This window comes from Taudactylus pleione, unplaced genomic scaffold, assembly GCF_031769625.1.
Source record: "Taudactylus pleione unplaced genomic scaffold, aTauple2 ptg000488l, whole genome shotgun sequence".
NCBI lineage: Eukaryota > Metazoa > Chordata > Amphibia > Anura > Myobatrachidae > Taudactylus > Taudactylus pleione.
This window is the reverse complement of record NW_028284890.1, coordinates 562,266-580,017: the sequence shown is the minus strand read 5'-3', so window position 1 is coordinate 580,017 and position 17,752 is coordinate 562,266. Positions and strand designations below refer to the sequence as shown.

The window sequence follows — 17,752 nt, the reverse complement described above, 5'->3', positions numbered from 1 at the left end:
CCTTCGGGGGAAGAAGCATAGAGTCTAAAATTAATATACCTGCTTTGGTGCGAGCAGTTAGATCTATCTTACAAAGAGAAGATGAGCCCGCCCCCACATCAAAGCACCCACTATTTAAATGATAAAACGTGGCTTCAGCAGAGTTTCCGCTCTCTGATCAACTAGTTGAGCACATGGCAGCAGCTTGGCAGATTCCTAGTAAGAGGTTTCAGCCCCAAAAACGCCTGACCTCTTGTTATCCTTTACCTCCAGCTCATTGTACAAGATGGGAGACTCCCTCAGCAGTTGATTGCCATGTTATGCATTTGATTAAAAGTGCTACATTACCTATCCCTACAGTTTCCTCACTGAAGGACCCTATAGATAGAAAGATTGAAACTGGCCTTAAATCTGTGTACTCTCTTTCAAATGCCATTACTTGCCCAACCATGGCTACTGCATGGGTGGCTAAAACAATTGAGAGCTGGGCACCCTTGAAGAATCTTATCCCTCAGATGCCTCTTGGGATCAGATGTCTTATGTAGCTCACATAAGAGATGCAGCTTCATATATTCGAGAAGCATCCTTGGATTCCAGTCTCCTAGCTTCTATATCTTTGGCCATGGCGGTGTCTGCCCTCCGAATTCTGTGGCTGCAGTCATGGATGGCGGATTCAGATTCTAAGAGTCTTAGAAGCATTACCTTACAATGGGAAGATCTTGTTTGGCCCCGACTTGTACAAGATTGTGGCCACATTAACAGCCTCAAAAACCGCCTTTCTGCCATCAGCAACTACTGCAAGGTCTCGGACAACGTCCTTTAGGTCCTTTTATCCCAAAGGCAAACCTAAAGGTCAGTCCTTTCCTAAGCAATCGGCTTCCACTAGGGCCACAAAGCATAGGACCAAGCAGACCTGGCCCACCAGACGTCCTGCTTCAAAATTCGAGGACAAGCCTTCAGCCTGATGGGGCGGGCCTCCCCCTGGGGGACCCCAGAGTAGGAGGCCAACGTCTTCAGTTTGCCCAGGAATTGCGTCGAACAACCACAGACGTGTGGATAAGAGACTTCTCACAGGTATGCCCTCTCATTTCAGAGATGGCCACCCCACCAATTTTTCTACACAGGCGCTCCATCAGACCTGAACAGGGCCCTGCTCATCCAGAAAGCCATTAAAGTGGAGATAATAGTTCCAGTTCTTCCTGTCAGTGAGGGAACGGTTATTATTCTACCCTGTTTCGGTGCAGAAACCAAATGGGTCTTATCGGCCTATCCTCAACCACAGATCCCTAAACAAATTCATCAGGGTGCCTACATTTTGCATGGAAACTCTGCGCTCTATTGTACTGGATATGGAGCCTCTGGACTTTAAGGTATCTGGATATTCAGGATGCGTACCTACAGCGTCCTCTTATCAGCGATCTCTGGTTTGCTGTGCTACAGCAACATTTTCACGGGTCTTTACCAAAATTATGCCGGTCATGGCGACCAACCTGTGCTGTCATGGAATCAGCCTGCTGCCATATCTTGATGACCTATTGCTCTTGGCAAGCTCCCCAGTGGTTCCTCAATGCCACCTTCAGGTAACCCATGCCTTCCTGCAGAGGCACACTTGGTCAATCAACTGGAAAAAGTCCTCCCCGAACCCTTCACAGAGGATGGTCTGTCTGGAGCTCTTTTAGGTTCTCCGGGTCAGAGAATCTTCCTGACAGCAGACAAGATCTACACACTGAAAATAAGTGTGCGCAGATTCCTACGCAGTTGCCGAATGTCAGTCCACTCAGCAATGCAAGTTCTAGGATCCACTACATGCCCCTGCAACAGCTAATCCTATCCAGGTGGAACGGGTTGCCCCTTTGGATCAAAGCTCAGACAATGGTTCTTTTTCCAGAGTTTCGTCTGGTGGCTACAGACATCCCATTTAACCAGAGGTCGCCCCTTTTGGATCCCGGAATGGGTACTCCTTACAACGGACGCCAGTCTCCTTACAACTGGAGCGCAGTGACCGGTCACCACTCCTTCCATGAGCGTTGGACATCGGCTAAGTACGCATTCTCACATGGGCTGAAGGTCACCTCCTGGCCATCTCCGCAGTGTTCATTCTGAGTTCTAAATTGGGACGCACTTCCTCAGCCGTCACAACGTGCATACTGGTAAATGGTCTCCACCCAGAAGTCTTTCAACTCCTAGTGGACAAGTGGGGCCTACCAGAGGTGGACCTCATGGCTTCCAGACACAATCACAAACTGCAAGTGTATGGGTCCAGAACATGGGACACCGAGGCAGCCTTCTTAGACAAAATGTCCGTGAAATGGACCTTCCATCTGGCGTATCTATTCCCTCCAGTCTCTCTTCCTCGAGTTCTTCAGAAGTTCAAACAAGATGGAGGCACTGTTCTGCTGGTGGCCCCAGCCTGGCCCAGACAACATTGGCACTCAGATCTTTGGAGCCTCTCCATAGATGCCTTGTTCCTGCTACCTCAGCAGCCATACCTGTTGTCTCAGGGTCCTTGTCTTCACCCACACCTGGAATGTCTGTCTTTGATGGCGTGGCTCTTCAGAGATCCCTCCTGAGGTCTAAAGAGTGTTCTTGCTCTGTAGTCAAGACTAGGCTGAGCGTGCAAGCCAGCCTCTGCCCGGATTTACCATAGAGAGTGGCATACATACTTTCAATGGTGTGATGCCAAAAACTATGACCATCAGGTGTTTAGGGTTTCTAGAGTGCTGGCCTTCCTCCAAGCAGAGTTGGACCTTGGACTCTACCTTACCTCGCTGAAGGAGCACGTCTCTGTTCTGTCCATTTGGTTCCAGCATAGAATTGCTTTACTGCCGGATGTCCATACCTTCCTTCAAGGTGTCCTCCGCATACAACCTCCCTTTGTCCCTCCTGTGATGTTGTGGAATTTGTCAGTGGTTCTTCAGGCCCTACAGGGCACTCCGTTTGAACCTTTTGGAATCTGTGGATCTCAAGTGGCTCAGAGCGAAAACGTTTACTTCTGGCTATGGCGTCCACCCGAAGGGTGTCTGATTAAGGGGTGCCCTCATCCCATTCCCCATTTCTAATCTTCCATCAGGACAGGGTAGTTCTCCGAACTCAACCTGGCTTCCTATCCAAGGTGGTTACTCATTTCCATATTAATGAGGAAATCCTAGTCCCGGCCTTTTATTAACCTGACCTCCTTCGATGTGGTCCATGCTCTCAGGATCGACGTAGACCGTACCAGTTCTCTGAGGAAAACAGACTCCCTATTTGTGCTCTATGGATTTCACAAGAAGAGATGGCCAGCTAATAAACAGACATTGGACAGATGGCTTTGCATGACTATCTCCCAGGCTTACACGCAGACAGGCCTTCCTGTACCGGCTACTGTCACTGCCCATTCCACTTGCTTTGAGTCCCTCGGCAGCTCAACGTGGAGTCTCAGCTGAACAGCTTTGTAAGTGTGCCATATGGTCCTCTGTCCACACCTTTCTTAGGTTCTATGCCTTCGATACACTTGCCTCTAGGATGCTTCATTTGGACACCAGATTTAACTCTCAGGAGTGTCCCCACCATTGAATAACTGCTTTGGGACATCCCCAAGGTCTCCCGGTGGAGCCCTATGGACCCTGAAGAAGAAAACAAGAGTTATGGTAAAACTTAACAAAGTTAACTCTTTCTTCAAAGTCCACAGGGTACCCGCCCTGATGCACCTGGCTTCTATGGGCTATGTTTCCCGGTCACATGTTTTCTGTCTGTGTGAGTGTGATTCTTCTGTGCACCAGTCTTCTCTCCTCTCCTCCGGCCTTAGGCTTGTTATAAACTGAAGTGGCTCGGGGGCAGGGTATAGGGGGAAGGCCTGTTGAATCTTGGGGGCAAAGCTTTAACTTTTTGGTGCCCGGTCCTCAACCACCACATGTGGACCCTATGGACTTCGAAGTAAGAGAGTTAACAGGTAAGGTAAGTTTTACCATAACTCTCGTTTTCCATGCTCTGAGTGTGGGAAATGTTTTATAAAGAAATCCGCTCTTATTAGTCATCAGAAACATCACACAGGAAAAAAACAATGTGTATGAGCATCTAGAAATATATAGAATTTGCAGCGGTATTTGCAGTACTGTATTGTTATTGAAAATATTCAAAACAAACATGAATACAATGTTAGCCTAGATTGCTGTCCCTGCTTAGCGAAGGGTAAATGACATTTGCATTATCTCACTATATACTAATATATAACACTTTTATTTAGGGATGTGCAGGCTCGGTTCTACTCGGTTCCGTTCGTTTTTTTTTACCGAATCTTATTGGCTATCCAAAACTCGTGACAGCTGAAACCCAATAAGATTCTGGAAAAAAAAACGAACGGAACCGAGTAGAACCGAGCCTGCACATCCCTACTTTTATTATATATCCACACGGATGTCACCATCCTAGCTCTCCAACAGCTTTCCTAATGTAATGGTTTTCAGTTTCCTTATTCATCAGATCAGAGTTTTCCAAACTTCGCTATTACAGGCCAGGTATTAAGGATATCCATGCTTGAGCACATGTCACTTAGTACCTCAGTCAGTTTGATTTAACATGGATATCCTTAAACCCTGGTCTGTAATGGCAGAGTTTGGGAATCTCTGTATTAGATTATTATTATTGTGCTATTGGCCTATTTGTGCAGTAACAAGACCACATGATGTAATATAGGGACATAACTAATCTGTCATCATAATGTCCTGGGGATGTAATATGGGAAGTGGGAAACTATGACATCATGTGATGACTGGGCTGTAAGTGATGGTGTGAGATGGGTGATATAATGACATCTGTAACCTCTGATTTTATCTCACTGGATCCAGTATTCTCTGGTTGGGTTTCCTGGTAAATGGATCTCTAATCTCCTTACAGCAGTCTGATGTCTGGTTCCTCCTAATTAGATACTCTGTAACCTACTATTTACACTATTCCATAAGATAAGGACATTAATATCATGATCACTTATGTAATTTATACATTATTAGATAATGTAATTAGTGTTGGGACACAGGAAGCTGCTGGTCCTGGTATAAACCACTAACAGTAATGTCCATTAAGTGCATCAGGCTCCCGATATCCCCAGCAGAATACAGATGTGAGCAGGGTATGTAGTAATGGAGGAATAATACAGGGACATCACAGGATAAGTAGGATCAGTACAGATTGTCCTCAGTATGTCCTGCACTGTCTCACCTCCCACAGTGGTGACACCACCAGTAATGTGCAGGGTCAGGAGATGGAGATTATTTGGTAGTGAGGAATTCACAGAAAGGACAATACAAGCTTTGTTATACACCTACAAATATATGAGATAAAGAGTTTGGTAACAAGTAAGAAAACCGAACGCTGTACGGACCTGTCTGACGTCCATGTGGGGTAACACAGCTGCGTGTGGCACTTGTTAGTATTTACCACACTTTTTTTACCTGAAAGTTTTTGTACATTGTTAGTAAAGCTGGAATGGACTCCAGTTGTCCTCTCGGTGGTGCACATGTTCTGTGATGGCCTAGGTGTAAGATCTAGTGATTTGCTGTAAGACAGGATTTAGTGGAAACTCTGATGTTACCAGAGATGTCACAAGGAAGTATAGAGGTTTCTGCATGAGGGTGAGTTGTGTCTCACGGGCTGGTCACACTAGGCCACAGCTGGCAGGAGAAAATAACAGAGATAGGGACAGGGCAGTCAGCTATAGACCAGGGTATGAGGTCAGGGCCACAGGAGAACAAGCTTCAGGCATAAGCCGGGTCAGTATTGGTCAGTCAGACATTTACTATGACTCATTCAGAACTGGATATAAACTGACATAAAGCTGTATTACTCTGTCACTTTAGGTACCGGTGATTATAGGTATATATATTGGGGTGATTATAGGTATATATTGGGGCTGCACCAGCTCTTCCTATTCCCAGGTTCTTGTAATGCAGTTTTTATTCTTTTGTGTTTTAGCTTTATCCTAACTTTGCTCTTAGTATCTTTATACTGTGACTGTCTTAGTGTCCATTTCTCATACCCAAACAAGAAAGGTTTTGTCTTACATGTGTGCCCCTCTTTCCTGTCTCCTGTCACTGTGACACCGCTCTGGTGTTGGGGATTTGCTCTCTGATGGGCACCTGCATGGATACACTGGCCTGTCCTGTTATTACCTCCTATCATGGTATATATCAGCATTATGTTAGTACATATGAATTAGATAATATGTCATCTCTATTGTATGTGTGCCATGGAGGGAATGACAGCACTGTGCGAGTATCATATCCTGCAGCTTATAATACACGAGTAATACAGAAATGACATATTGTACACAAGCCATGAATAATAACAGGAATTGCTCTGTATGAGTAACTGGACATTACAGGACTATTATGTGCAGGATGTTACTCTCATCATTAATGTAAGGACCATATTATACCAAAGAGAGAAAGCCAGAACAGCTATTCCTCATGGATGGCTCCTAATACGTACAGACCCCACCTGATGGAAAATGCCAGGATGCTGCACATCTCTGAGCGTTGGATGTATGATCTGTTATCTATATACAGGTGCACAGCACAGCGTCACTACACCAGTATGCCGGGAGCCTGACATCATTACTCTGTACTGTTACCTAGCTGTATCCATGTCAGTCTTGTCTGATCATAGCTGTAATGGAGTTGTATGAGCTGACATACTCTGTGCTGCTGTTACCATTCTCTTTGTAGTTACAGATTTCCAGCACCACCCACATTATCTGCTGCTTGTGTGTCTGCCCCCAGGTTTGCAGGATACAGCAGCTGCTCATTTTATAATCTGCTTTTCTTGCACTATTCTAGCAGCAAAACATTCACACAATATTATAGTAAATAAAGTAATAAATATTCAATAAAATAACTTTCCAAGTGTTACTACAGGAGGAAACTATATTGTAATCTTGCAATAAAATGACTCTGATGTAGAAAATTCTGCCTCACTGCTGTGTTGAGTATAACTTGGGTGTAAAGGGGCCTATCCATTAGCAGATCTTTCTGATAGACTAAAGATTTATCTTTTGAAAACTCCTGGGGCTGCTGTGACAGATTTTTTGCAAACGACGAACGATATCGCATGACATCATTCTGGGAGTGGATTTTTTTTTTTTATGTTTCTATTCATTTACATTAAAAAAATCGTTTGTCGTTTACCTCAATAGATATTTCTAATATCTGTCAGCGATAAATGATAATTGACCAACATATTGGAGAGACAAAAGACAAAATTTGTCAGCCGCGGGAGTGCGCAATTTTATCATTCAGAGCCTACTATCCATTAGCAGATAAATTGAACGATAAATCGTTCATCTTTCAAATTTATCTGCTAATGGATAGGCCCTTTAAAGGAAAGGGCGAGGTGTGGGGGAAACGAGGGAGAAGGTGATATATAATAATATAATGGTCAGTAATCGGGAAATATAATTAATTGAAAAAAAAACTACAAATGTACGTAAAGCCCATAACGTGGTGTAACGGGTACGAGGACCTGTGTATAATGTGGTGTAACGGGTACGAGGACCTGTGTATAATGTGGTGTAATGGGTACGAGGACCTGCGTATAATGTGGTGTAATGGGTACAAGGACCCGTGTATAATGTGGTGTAATGGGTACGAGGACCTGTGTATAACGTGGTGTAACGGGTACGAGGACCTGTGTATAACGTGGTGTAACGGGTACGAGGACCTGTGTATAACGTGGTGTAATGGGTACAAGGACCTGTGTATAATGTGGTGTAATGGGTACAAGGACCTGTGTATAATGTGGTGTAATGGGTACAAGGACCTGTGTATAATGTGGTGTAATGGGTACGAGGACCTGTGTATAATGTGGTGTAATGGGTACAAGGACCTGTGTATAATGTGGTGTAATGGGTACAAGGACCTGTGTATAATGTGGTGTAATGGGTACAAGGACCTGTGTATAATGTGGTGTAATGGGTACAAGGACCTGTGTATAATGTGGTGTAATGGGTACAAGGACCTGTGTATAATGTGGTGTAATGGGTACAAGGACCTGTGTGTAATGTGGTGTAATAGGTACGAGGACCTGTGTATAATGTGGTATAATGGGTATGAGGACCTGTGTATAATGTGGGGTAATGGGTACAAGGACCTGTGTATGAGCCTGTCTGGGTCACAGCATCTCCCTATGTCAGTAATGTCTATCTGCTCTGTCAGTCATACTGATATAATAGGACAATACCACCTTATACATGGACACATGTAGCTGCCCCTATGCACATTCCCCACCTTTAGTTACAGGACTGGAGGAAGTTACATTATTGCTGGAACCATCTATGATAAATCTCCACATTTTCTCACATGATAACGTTAATAACTAGTGTTACAGATGTTTGTATTATAGTAGGGATTGGACATAAGGAGAACATAGTGTCAGTGTAATTAGCATTCATCACACAACATTGTTTAGGCCTAAGTACTGATCCCGGAACATCGATGGTTTCCGATGTTTCCACACAAGACTCCTCATCGTCTCCTCAGGGCTGGCTGAGCTGACTCCTCCTGTTACTAATAGTGGTGGACTGGCTGCTGCTGTGCTTCATGCTCTGCAGTGATCACATATTGCTCCGCAACCATCTGACTGCCCTGACAGACTGTGAGCATAACCAATCAGCCGGGCACTCAGTCACTGGCAGGCAGTGATACGCTGAGTACCACCATCACGTCATAGACACAGTGATAGGCTCAGAGTGACTGCCCGCCACCCAAGACACCTGCTCCTGTGCTGCATGGCTGACTGATAATCCTCTGCATTAGGCAGGGAAAGGCCGCGGGAGCGAGTTACACTGACCCAACATCGGAACAACACTATTGTGAGGAAACATCGGAACCTCACCACCTTTGGATAAACCATTAACCACTAAAAACAAACCAATCAACTCCCATCATTACCATATAGCTGACCATAGTGTTAGAGCCACTCAGCTATATTTGGTGAGGTAAAGCCTTTAGGTCCATTCATGGCTCATTTGGTTTCCATCACGTTTTTTTTTTTTTTTCTAAACCTTTTTTTATTGGTATCCAAAATACAATACAAAGAAAAAAAAAAACATGGAGATTAGTCAACATAATGGGTAATATACATTAAAAAAAAAGAATATTTTTTTACTAGAAACAGAGCGTAGTATAAACAAAATACACCAGTATATAATTAAAGTAATAACAATCATTGCAAATCATACAATATGGAGTATTAGTGGCGTATGATGAAAATCGAAAGAAGGTTTAGTATTATCCTCTATCTCACACTCCATAGCAACCATAAAAATAAGGTCCAAATACCAATATTTCAACATTAAAAAAAGAGGGACAAATAAAAATAAGGGAAAAATTGAGAGAGAAAGAAATTGAAGAAACTTTATATTGTTACTTTACTATAGATACAAATGGCATAGAAAGCGATTATCATTTGGTTGTTAAGAAATATTCCATAGACAAAAAACTTACGGTTTCACATGTCCCATTAAACTTCAAAAAGCAATAAAATTACGATCATTAAGGCTGACGCCTTAATGGACGTGTTCCTTGCATAATACAGATATGGTATGCCATCACACCCTGTGGTTAACTAGAGATTCAGCACTCTCTTCCCTGGCCCTTCCCCATGAGGTCATGGCCTTTTTTCAGGTGCACTATCTAATGTCTATTTATAAAATGGTGGAGGGAGGGCACCAATGCTCTCTCTGGCAAAGGGTACCAAAAAGTTTAGTTACGGCTCTGGTGTATTCCAATGAGCACACAATTCTGTGAATTAGCAGCTCCACCATTTTGTGACAAACAGCAATCTCATTCTGTGAGAGTGCTGAATCTGCCATTAACCACAGGGTGTGTTATAACGTAATTAGCCCTTTGTACAATCCTTCCTATACCTTCTAAACCTTTATACGCTCCTGCCTATACCTTCTAAAATTGTCGCTATTTGCGTACGCATACAGTAAATAAATGCCTTCAGACTTTGAAATGTGTTTCCAACGCACAAAGGATATTATTCAACATAAAAACAGTAGGATACACGCTGTGATCTAAAGACAATTTAGGGCAAAGAAATTATACAGACCCAAGGTACAGCTATACATACGCACGCGCTCTGAGACCAGTTACCGGCATCAACAAGAAACCTCCGTCAACAGCATCAGCATGAAGACTCCAGATTGGAGTCTGTACGCACATTTATACCCTTACAGGGATAAGCAATACAATAAGCAAGTTTGGCATGATTCCATTGCTTCTCCGTCACGGTGCTTCTGTTACAGGACATTTAACAGGTCGATTCAAATGGACACAGGTCAGCCTCCGACAGCCTTTTGTCTCCTTTTTCCTGCTGCATGCAAATCTAAGCTGCTAACATTACAAAGTACATTTTAGTGCTTTAACTCTCTACAGTCCATAAGTTGAGAACGCATGTTGCGATCTTCTCCCCAATGACACCGGATAGCTGTTGAGACAGAGTAGATCAGTACAACACCAAACATGGCTTATCATTTACTAAACCTTAGATATCAAATAGTCTTTATTTCACAACATTAGTAATAAATGAATAAACCTTGAATATTTCACTTTGAAGCTATGGAACCTTTTATGTGAGTGTGCAGTGTGTAAGTATGAGGGGTTTGGGAAAAGACGCTAGTTAGATTTATGTAGTGAGGACTTTATACTTGGGGCAGATGTGTACGCATGAAGCTAATTAAAGGAACGATCATAATTTGTAGGGGCATAAATATCACATAAAGTGTAAAGGACACCAGAAAGCGTAATCTGAGGAATAACAAATCGGGCATTTAGGTCAGATATCTGCTTTTCAACTACAAATGGGAGCCCTTTCCGTATAAGAATAGCAACTCCACGCGCTTTAGAGGTAAACGATGAAAAAGCTACAACCCGTTGTCGCAACACAGATAATTTCACATGTTCCGAATCTGTCAGGTGTGTTTCCTGTAAAAATGATATATCGGCTTTTTTCAAATTGAGATATGAAGTTATTTTGTGACATTTCACAGGGGAATTAGGGCCTGATTTAGACCCGCTTACGAGCGCATAGCATAGCGCTCGCAAGCGGGTCGATGGTGGCCCAGTTCACACGTGCGGTGCGCAAGCCCCGTAGCGAGTGAGAACTTCACTCGCTCCGGGGCTCGCAACAAAATGGGGCAGCTGTCGATGTTGATCGACAGCTCGCCCCATTTTGTGGGCAGGTAGGGGCTTGCCCCTACCCACGGGTAGGGATTCGCCCCATTTTGTAGGCGGGTAGTGGACTTCCTGCTCTATTACAGCAGGAAGTCCACTCGGCATTGAGAGTGCTGAGACCCTACCTTAGGGTCTCCTCGCAATGCCGATGGTCGTGATAATCGCAACCATCTCCAGCCCCGCTCTCACAAGCTGTGGGTGGGCACCCACAGCTTAGCGAGCGGGCAGGAGAAAAAAATAAATAAAAATCCCGCCCTGATTCAGAGCGAGCGCTTGCAAACAGCGAGCGCCTCTGAATCAGGCCCTTTATGCCTTGGACATTCCAAGAACACACTCTAATATTATTCAATATTTAGGGAGTTTAGAGAAAATAGCGCAGACATCCCACCCAAAAAAGCACACCATCGCATTGCTATAGAACAAAAAAACATCGATTTTATTAGTTGGAACATCTCCCCAATCTTGGAAAAAAAGAGGAAATCAGAAGAAAAAAAAAGGAAAAGAAGGAACCAGAGAAAAAAAAAAAGGAAAAAATGTAAATAAAACAGAAATAATTCACGGTATGAATACAGTTAGAGACATACGAGAACAAGGAAGAGCCGCGCCCCCCGTAATAATGTTGATAAAAATATATAGAGCAGTGGTGTCAAACTCGGGCCCTTCAGCTGCAATGGAACTACACATCCCAGCATGCACTGTCAGAGTTTTGCTATTAGGACTTGCTAAAATTGTGGCAGGGCATGCTGGGATATATAGTCCCACAGCAGCTGGAGGGCCCGAGTTTGACACCACTGATATAGAGTATCAGAAAGAAATCTATACATAGGCATATCAATATCAGATGTTCAAATAATAATATGCCGGAATATTTCTAACATGAAAAGCACAAAAGTCTAAAGAGAAAAATCGGTTAGAATTAAACCAATTTTAAATATGCTGCAAAGTTCCAACAATGATATCCCAGGGCAGCAACATAAAAGTGCAATAATATAGAAACACCATCATCGGAAAACACACAACAGAATCAAAGTATTAATTGTATTAGAGCAAAGCAGTATCTGAGAGTCCAGTACAAGAATCTGACAATAAGCAGAAAATGATATTTAGCAGGTATATCAAAGAAATCTTATCAGTCAGGATTAGCCATGCGCTCTTCCTCCTCCTCTTCCATGTATGCTCGGGCATCGGCGGGCACAGTAAAGTCTTTAAAATCTTTACCTTGCAAGATTCTGAGCTTAGCGAGATAAAGAAGAGCGAATTTCCTCTGTGTCTGGACAAGCTTTGAGCAGATAGGGTTCATCTCCTTGCAGGCCCAAGTGACTTCGGCCGATTAGTCTAGAAAAATGAGCAGGCGATGGTTATTCCACATGATCCTGTCCATCTTACGAGCAGCAGACCATAAAGTCATTTTATGAGCAGAGGGCCTGATTCAGAGCTGAACGCTCTGACCAGAGTGCTCGCTCTGAATCAGGGCCCTCCTCCATGAAAATGGAGCGGCCTCCTGGCCGCTCTCATAGCTGTGGGTGACCACCCACAGCATATGCGAGCGGCCAAAAAGATGGTCGCGATGGTCTTGACCATCGGACTTGCGACGGAGACCCTGCGGTAGGGTCTCCCTGCCACAAGCCCTGGAGTGATTTTGGCTCTATCAGAGCCAAAATCACTCCCACTGACATCACTAGTGATGTCAGTGGGGCCGGCTTCAGACGGTAGGCGTTCCCATGGGAACGCCTCCGTCTGGCAGGCACGCCTCCGGCATGCCCGCCAAAGGGGGCATGCTGTCAATCAACATTGACAGCACGCCCCCTTTGGTGCGAGACCCGGACGATGGAAAGCCCGTCGCTCGTCGGGCCTCACGCATGCGCACGACGGAGCACCCTCCGTCGTGCGCATGCGCAGTGGGGAACATCGACCTGCTTGCGAGCATCCTGCCGCTCGCGAGCGGGTCTGAATGACCCCCAGAGTACAAGCAACAAAGTATCATTGTGCGTGGGCGTGAGGAATCGGTGAAAGATCCTAAACTGTGCGCCCTTTCAACAGTAAAGTCAGGTATAACATCAGCAACTCCCAAAATCTGTGGTAGATCAGAGGGTAGGAATTTGATGAGGTCAGGGCCCCTCAGACTTTCTGGAAGGCCTACCTTATGCAAATTATTCTGGCGGGAATGATTTTCCAAGTCATCTACTTTGTCGATCAGCTGGTAGCTGGATTTTTGCAGGGACACTGCCTGTTGTTTCAATTCGAAGATATCTTGTTCATGCTCACTAATCTTCTGTTCGTTAGATACCGGTGGAATCAAGTTGGGATTTTACCTCTTTCAGAGCTGCCGCAGACGTAGCAGACTGCTGTTGCATGATTGGGGCCATTGTATCCTTAATCGCTCTGACCATGTCTTCATAGACTAATGGAAATGCAGGGGGAGCATCTGCTTGGGGCAGGGTGGAGAGTGGTAAGTTGGTGGTACTCATAGAGGACGTCTGAGAAGGCTGAGAGGACATCACGACTAGCGATGAAGGCTCTGCAAGGATAGCAATATCTCCACGTTTACCCGATTTGTTTCTGAGGGTTTTTCCTGGGGTAGGAACCATTACGAATTTCTCCATGTCCCGTATTGATAATATTGATAATTAGGAATGTACTATATAGATTATGAGCACCACTAGTAGCAGATGAGGTGTAATAAAGCAAAACAGAAGTAGGTCCAATAAATAGGCAAGATATAGATGAGGATGGATACCCTTGTGCACAGAGTATGTGTTTGTGTAACTAAGGTAAGTGCTGCTGCCATGAGTGGGGATACTAGAAAATTGGTTTGTGTAGCGCTCAGACATATTGCTAAGTGGTATTGTTATAAATGATTGGGTGATGTGTAAAAGAAGAATGGACCCAAAATGTTGTAAGATACAGTAATAGTTTACTGGTCTCAATAGACAGCAGCAGTACACAGAATATTGGTTATGTACAGAGAGATGTAGCAATCATAGATGTGGGTTGGTTGGTATGAACAAATATTATAATGTGCACAATGACACAAGTGGGGCTATCTCGGACATGCAGGATGCAGCAAATCAAAAGTCAATGTGGCATGTCCAGTAACAATGGTAGTGTGGTAAAGTGGAAGGTGGTAGTGGGCATTATCAGCACCCAGGATGGTCTATTCCGGTATTCAGAGAGTCCAATACGTGGTTAAGCAGAGTGTAATTTCCACCTAGTGTTGCGGTCTTTTTAGAGTTAGGGGCAGCGTCCCGCTTACCTGTCTGGTCGTCCTGGTTATGCGTGGTCAGTGCCTGGATACTTGTGTATGTGTAGCAGAGAGACGTGGGCACGGGTGGCCTTGTGTGGTAACCGTGTTATGTTGATCTTGCACAATGGGGACCTTCAGGAGATGCTTCCTCCGGCAGTTGAAATGTAGCCTGACCGTGGTGTATCCATCCTTCTTGTCTGTAACATCCAGGTACGTTCCTGGCACGGTGTGATGAGGCATGATTCCCCAATCCTGGGGTTTTGCGGGTTGATTCCTGCTGGGTGGTGCTCTGCGTTGATATCGGCTCAGACCGGTCGGTAGCACGGCCCGCTGTGGGTGTGGGTGTTCATGCTAGCTGTGGTATAGTGTAGTGTTTGGTATAGAAGATGTGGATGCAACTCCAACGCGTTTCTGCCCAGTGCGGGCCTTCCTCAGGGAGTATGAGTGCATACTGGACATTGTCACATTGACTTGTTTTGCTGCATCCTGCATGTTAGAGATAGCCCCACTTGTGTCATTGTGCACATTACAATATTTGTTCATACCAACCAACCCACCAGGGACGGTTCTAGGGTTTGGCTAACTGGGCCGTCGTCCGGAGCACCGACCCCTGGAGGGCGGCACTGAGTCACCATATAAAAAAAAAAGGTCTTTGTCTTTGTTTATTGGCGGGCAGTGCTGAGCCCTGAGCACTCAGCTCAGATGCTGCCCGGCTGTGCGCGGCACCTTGGTGTGACGTCAGAGGTCACGCAGCATTGCGCAGTGCAGCACAATGCAGCCTGTCTTCCTTCAGCCATGCCCGCAGCAATCTTAAGTGGAGGAGGATGGAGCGGCATTGCTGTGGGGGTTAGTGTGGTGTCAGGCAGCCAGCCCGGCCCCTGTGAAAATAAAAGCCTCTGACACAAAAATAAAAGTGCCAGGGCCAAACTATTCAGGAGGAGGGAAGGAGCCCTGCTGCACACCCACCCCAGGAAAGGAGCCCTGCTGCACCCCCACCCCAGGAAAGGAGCCCTGCTGCACCCCCACCCCAGGAAAGGAGTCCTGCTGCACTGCCCCAGGAAAGGAGCCCTGCTGCACCCCCACCCCAGGAAAGGAGCCCTGCTGCACCCCCACCCCAGAAAAGGAGCCCTGCTGCACCCCCACCCCAGGAAAGGAGCCCTGCTGCACCCCCACCCCAGGAAAGGAGCCCTGCTGCTGCATCACCACCCCAGGAAAGGAGCCCTGCTGCTGCATCACCCCCCCAGGAAAGGAGCCCTGCTGCTGCATCACCCCCCCAGGAAAGGAGCCCTGCTGCTGCATCACCAGGAAGCCTGTACCCCCACACAGTGCCTGCTGGAGCACCCCATGCTGCCTGGCTGCTGATTTGGAGGAGACTGGAGAGTTATACATGCGTTACTGGCCTAGGTGAGTCTCCTCTCTGAGGATGATGTACATTATATTTGCAAATTCATCATACGCCTGCTGTGCTGTGATATGGTGAAAAGGGCGGGCTGGGGACCTTTGCTGAAAGTAATTTATTCCTGTCGGAGGCTGGGGACAGGGTTGGCCATATATGTCAATATACTTCTGCTGCTGACTGTTGGGGCCCGGCCAGGGGCCATGAAAGATTTATTTTTTCCTGTGGGCCTGTGCTGGGCCATGAATAATGTTTATTTTATAGTACCTGTGGTGTTGGGGGCCTCTGGCTGAGCCCTAACACTACAAAAATAAAAGTACATTCATGGCCCAGCAAAAGCTCAAAAGAAAAAAATATTTTACTTGACCAACTCAATGCCGGGGATCCCATGATTGAAAAAATGGCCCAGGATTGGCCTCCCTGTGGCGGCCATGACAGCAGGTCTTATCAGCTGCAGCTCATTATCCCCTACCCCACTGTGAAGGATACCACATTACACACGGGTCCTCGTACCCGTTACACCACATTACACACGGGTCCTCGAACCCGTTACACCACATTACACACGGGTCCTCGTACCCGTTACACCACATTACACACGGGTCCTCGTACCCATTACACCACATTACACACGGGTCCTCGTACCCGTTACACCACATTACACACGGGTCCTCGTACCCGTTACACCATATTACACACGGGTCCTCGTACCCACTACACACGGGTCCTCGTACCCGTTACACCACATTACACACGGGTCCTCGTCCCCATGACACCACATTACACCCGGGTCCTCGTCCCCATGACACCACATTACACACGGGTCCTCGTACCCATGACACCACATTACACACGGGTCCTCGTACCCATGACACCACATTACACACGGGTCCTCGCACCCATGACACCACATTATACACGGGTCCTCGCACCCATTACACCACATTATACACGGGTCCTCGTCCCCATGACACCACATTATACACGGGTCCTCGTCCCCATGACACCACATTATACACGGGTCCTCGTCCCCATGACACCACATTATACACGGGTCCTCGTCCCCATGACACCACATTATACACGGGTCCTCGTCCCCATGACACCACATTATACACGGGTCCTCGTCCCCATGACACCACATTATACACGGGTCCTCGTCCCCATGACACCACATTATACACGGGTCCTCGTCCCCATGACACCACATTATACACGGGTCCTCGTCCCCATGACACCACATTATACACGGGTCCTCGTCCCCATGACACCACATTATACACGGGTCCTCGTCCCCATGACACCACATTATACACAGGTCCTCGTACCCATGACACCACATTATACACAGGTCCTTGTACCCATTACACCACATTATACACAGGTCCTTGTACCCATTACACCAAATCATGGACTTTACTTACATTTGTAGTTTTTTTTCCCATGAATTATATTTATTGATTACTGACCATTATATTATTATATATCACCCTCTACCTCATTCCCCCCACACCCCGCCTTTTCCTTTATACACAAGTTATAACTAAACACAGCAGTGAGGCAGAATTTTCTACATCAGAGTCATTTTATTGCAAGATTACAAGAATATAGTTTCCTCCTGTAGTAACACTTGGAATGTTATTTATTGAATATTTAATACTACAGATTACTATAATATTGTGTGAATGCGGCATGAAAAGCAAATTATAAAATGAGCAGCTGCTGTATCCTGCAAACCTGGGGGCAGACACACAAGCAGCAGATAAGGTGGGTGGAGCTGGAAATCTGTAACTAAAAAGAGAATGGTAACAGCAGCACAGAGTAATTCAGCTCATATAACTCCATTACAGCTATGATCAGACAAGACTGACATGGATACAGCTAGGTAGTACAGAGTAATGATGTGAGGCTCCCGGCATACTG

General features: G+C 45.7%; 1 protein-coding gene across 1 annotated transcript in view; it reads right to left on the bottom strand.

The window, feature by feature from the left end:
* Positions 1 to 17,752, bottom strand: part of LOC148502617 (uncharacterized) — a 311,881-nt gene that overhangs the window by 134,706 nt on the left and 159,423 nt on the right. The gene's annotated exons all lie outside the window — the stretch shown is intronic.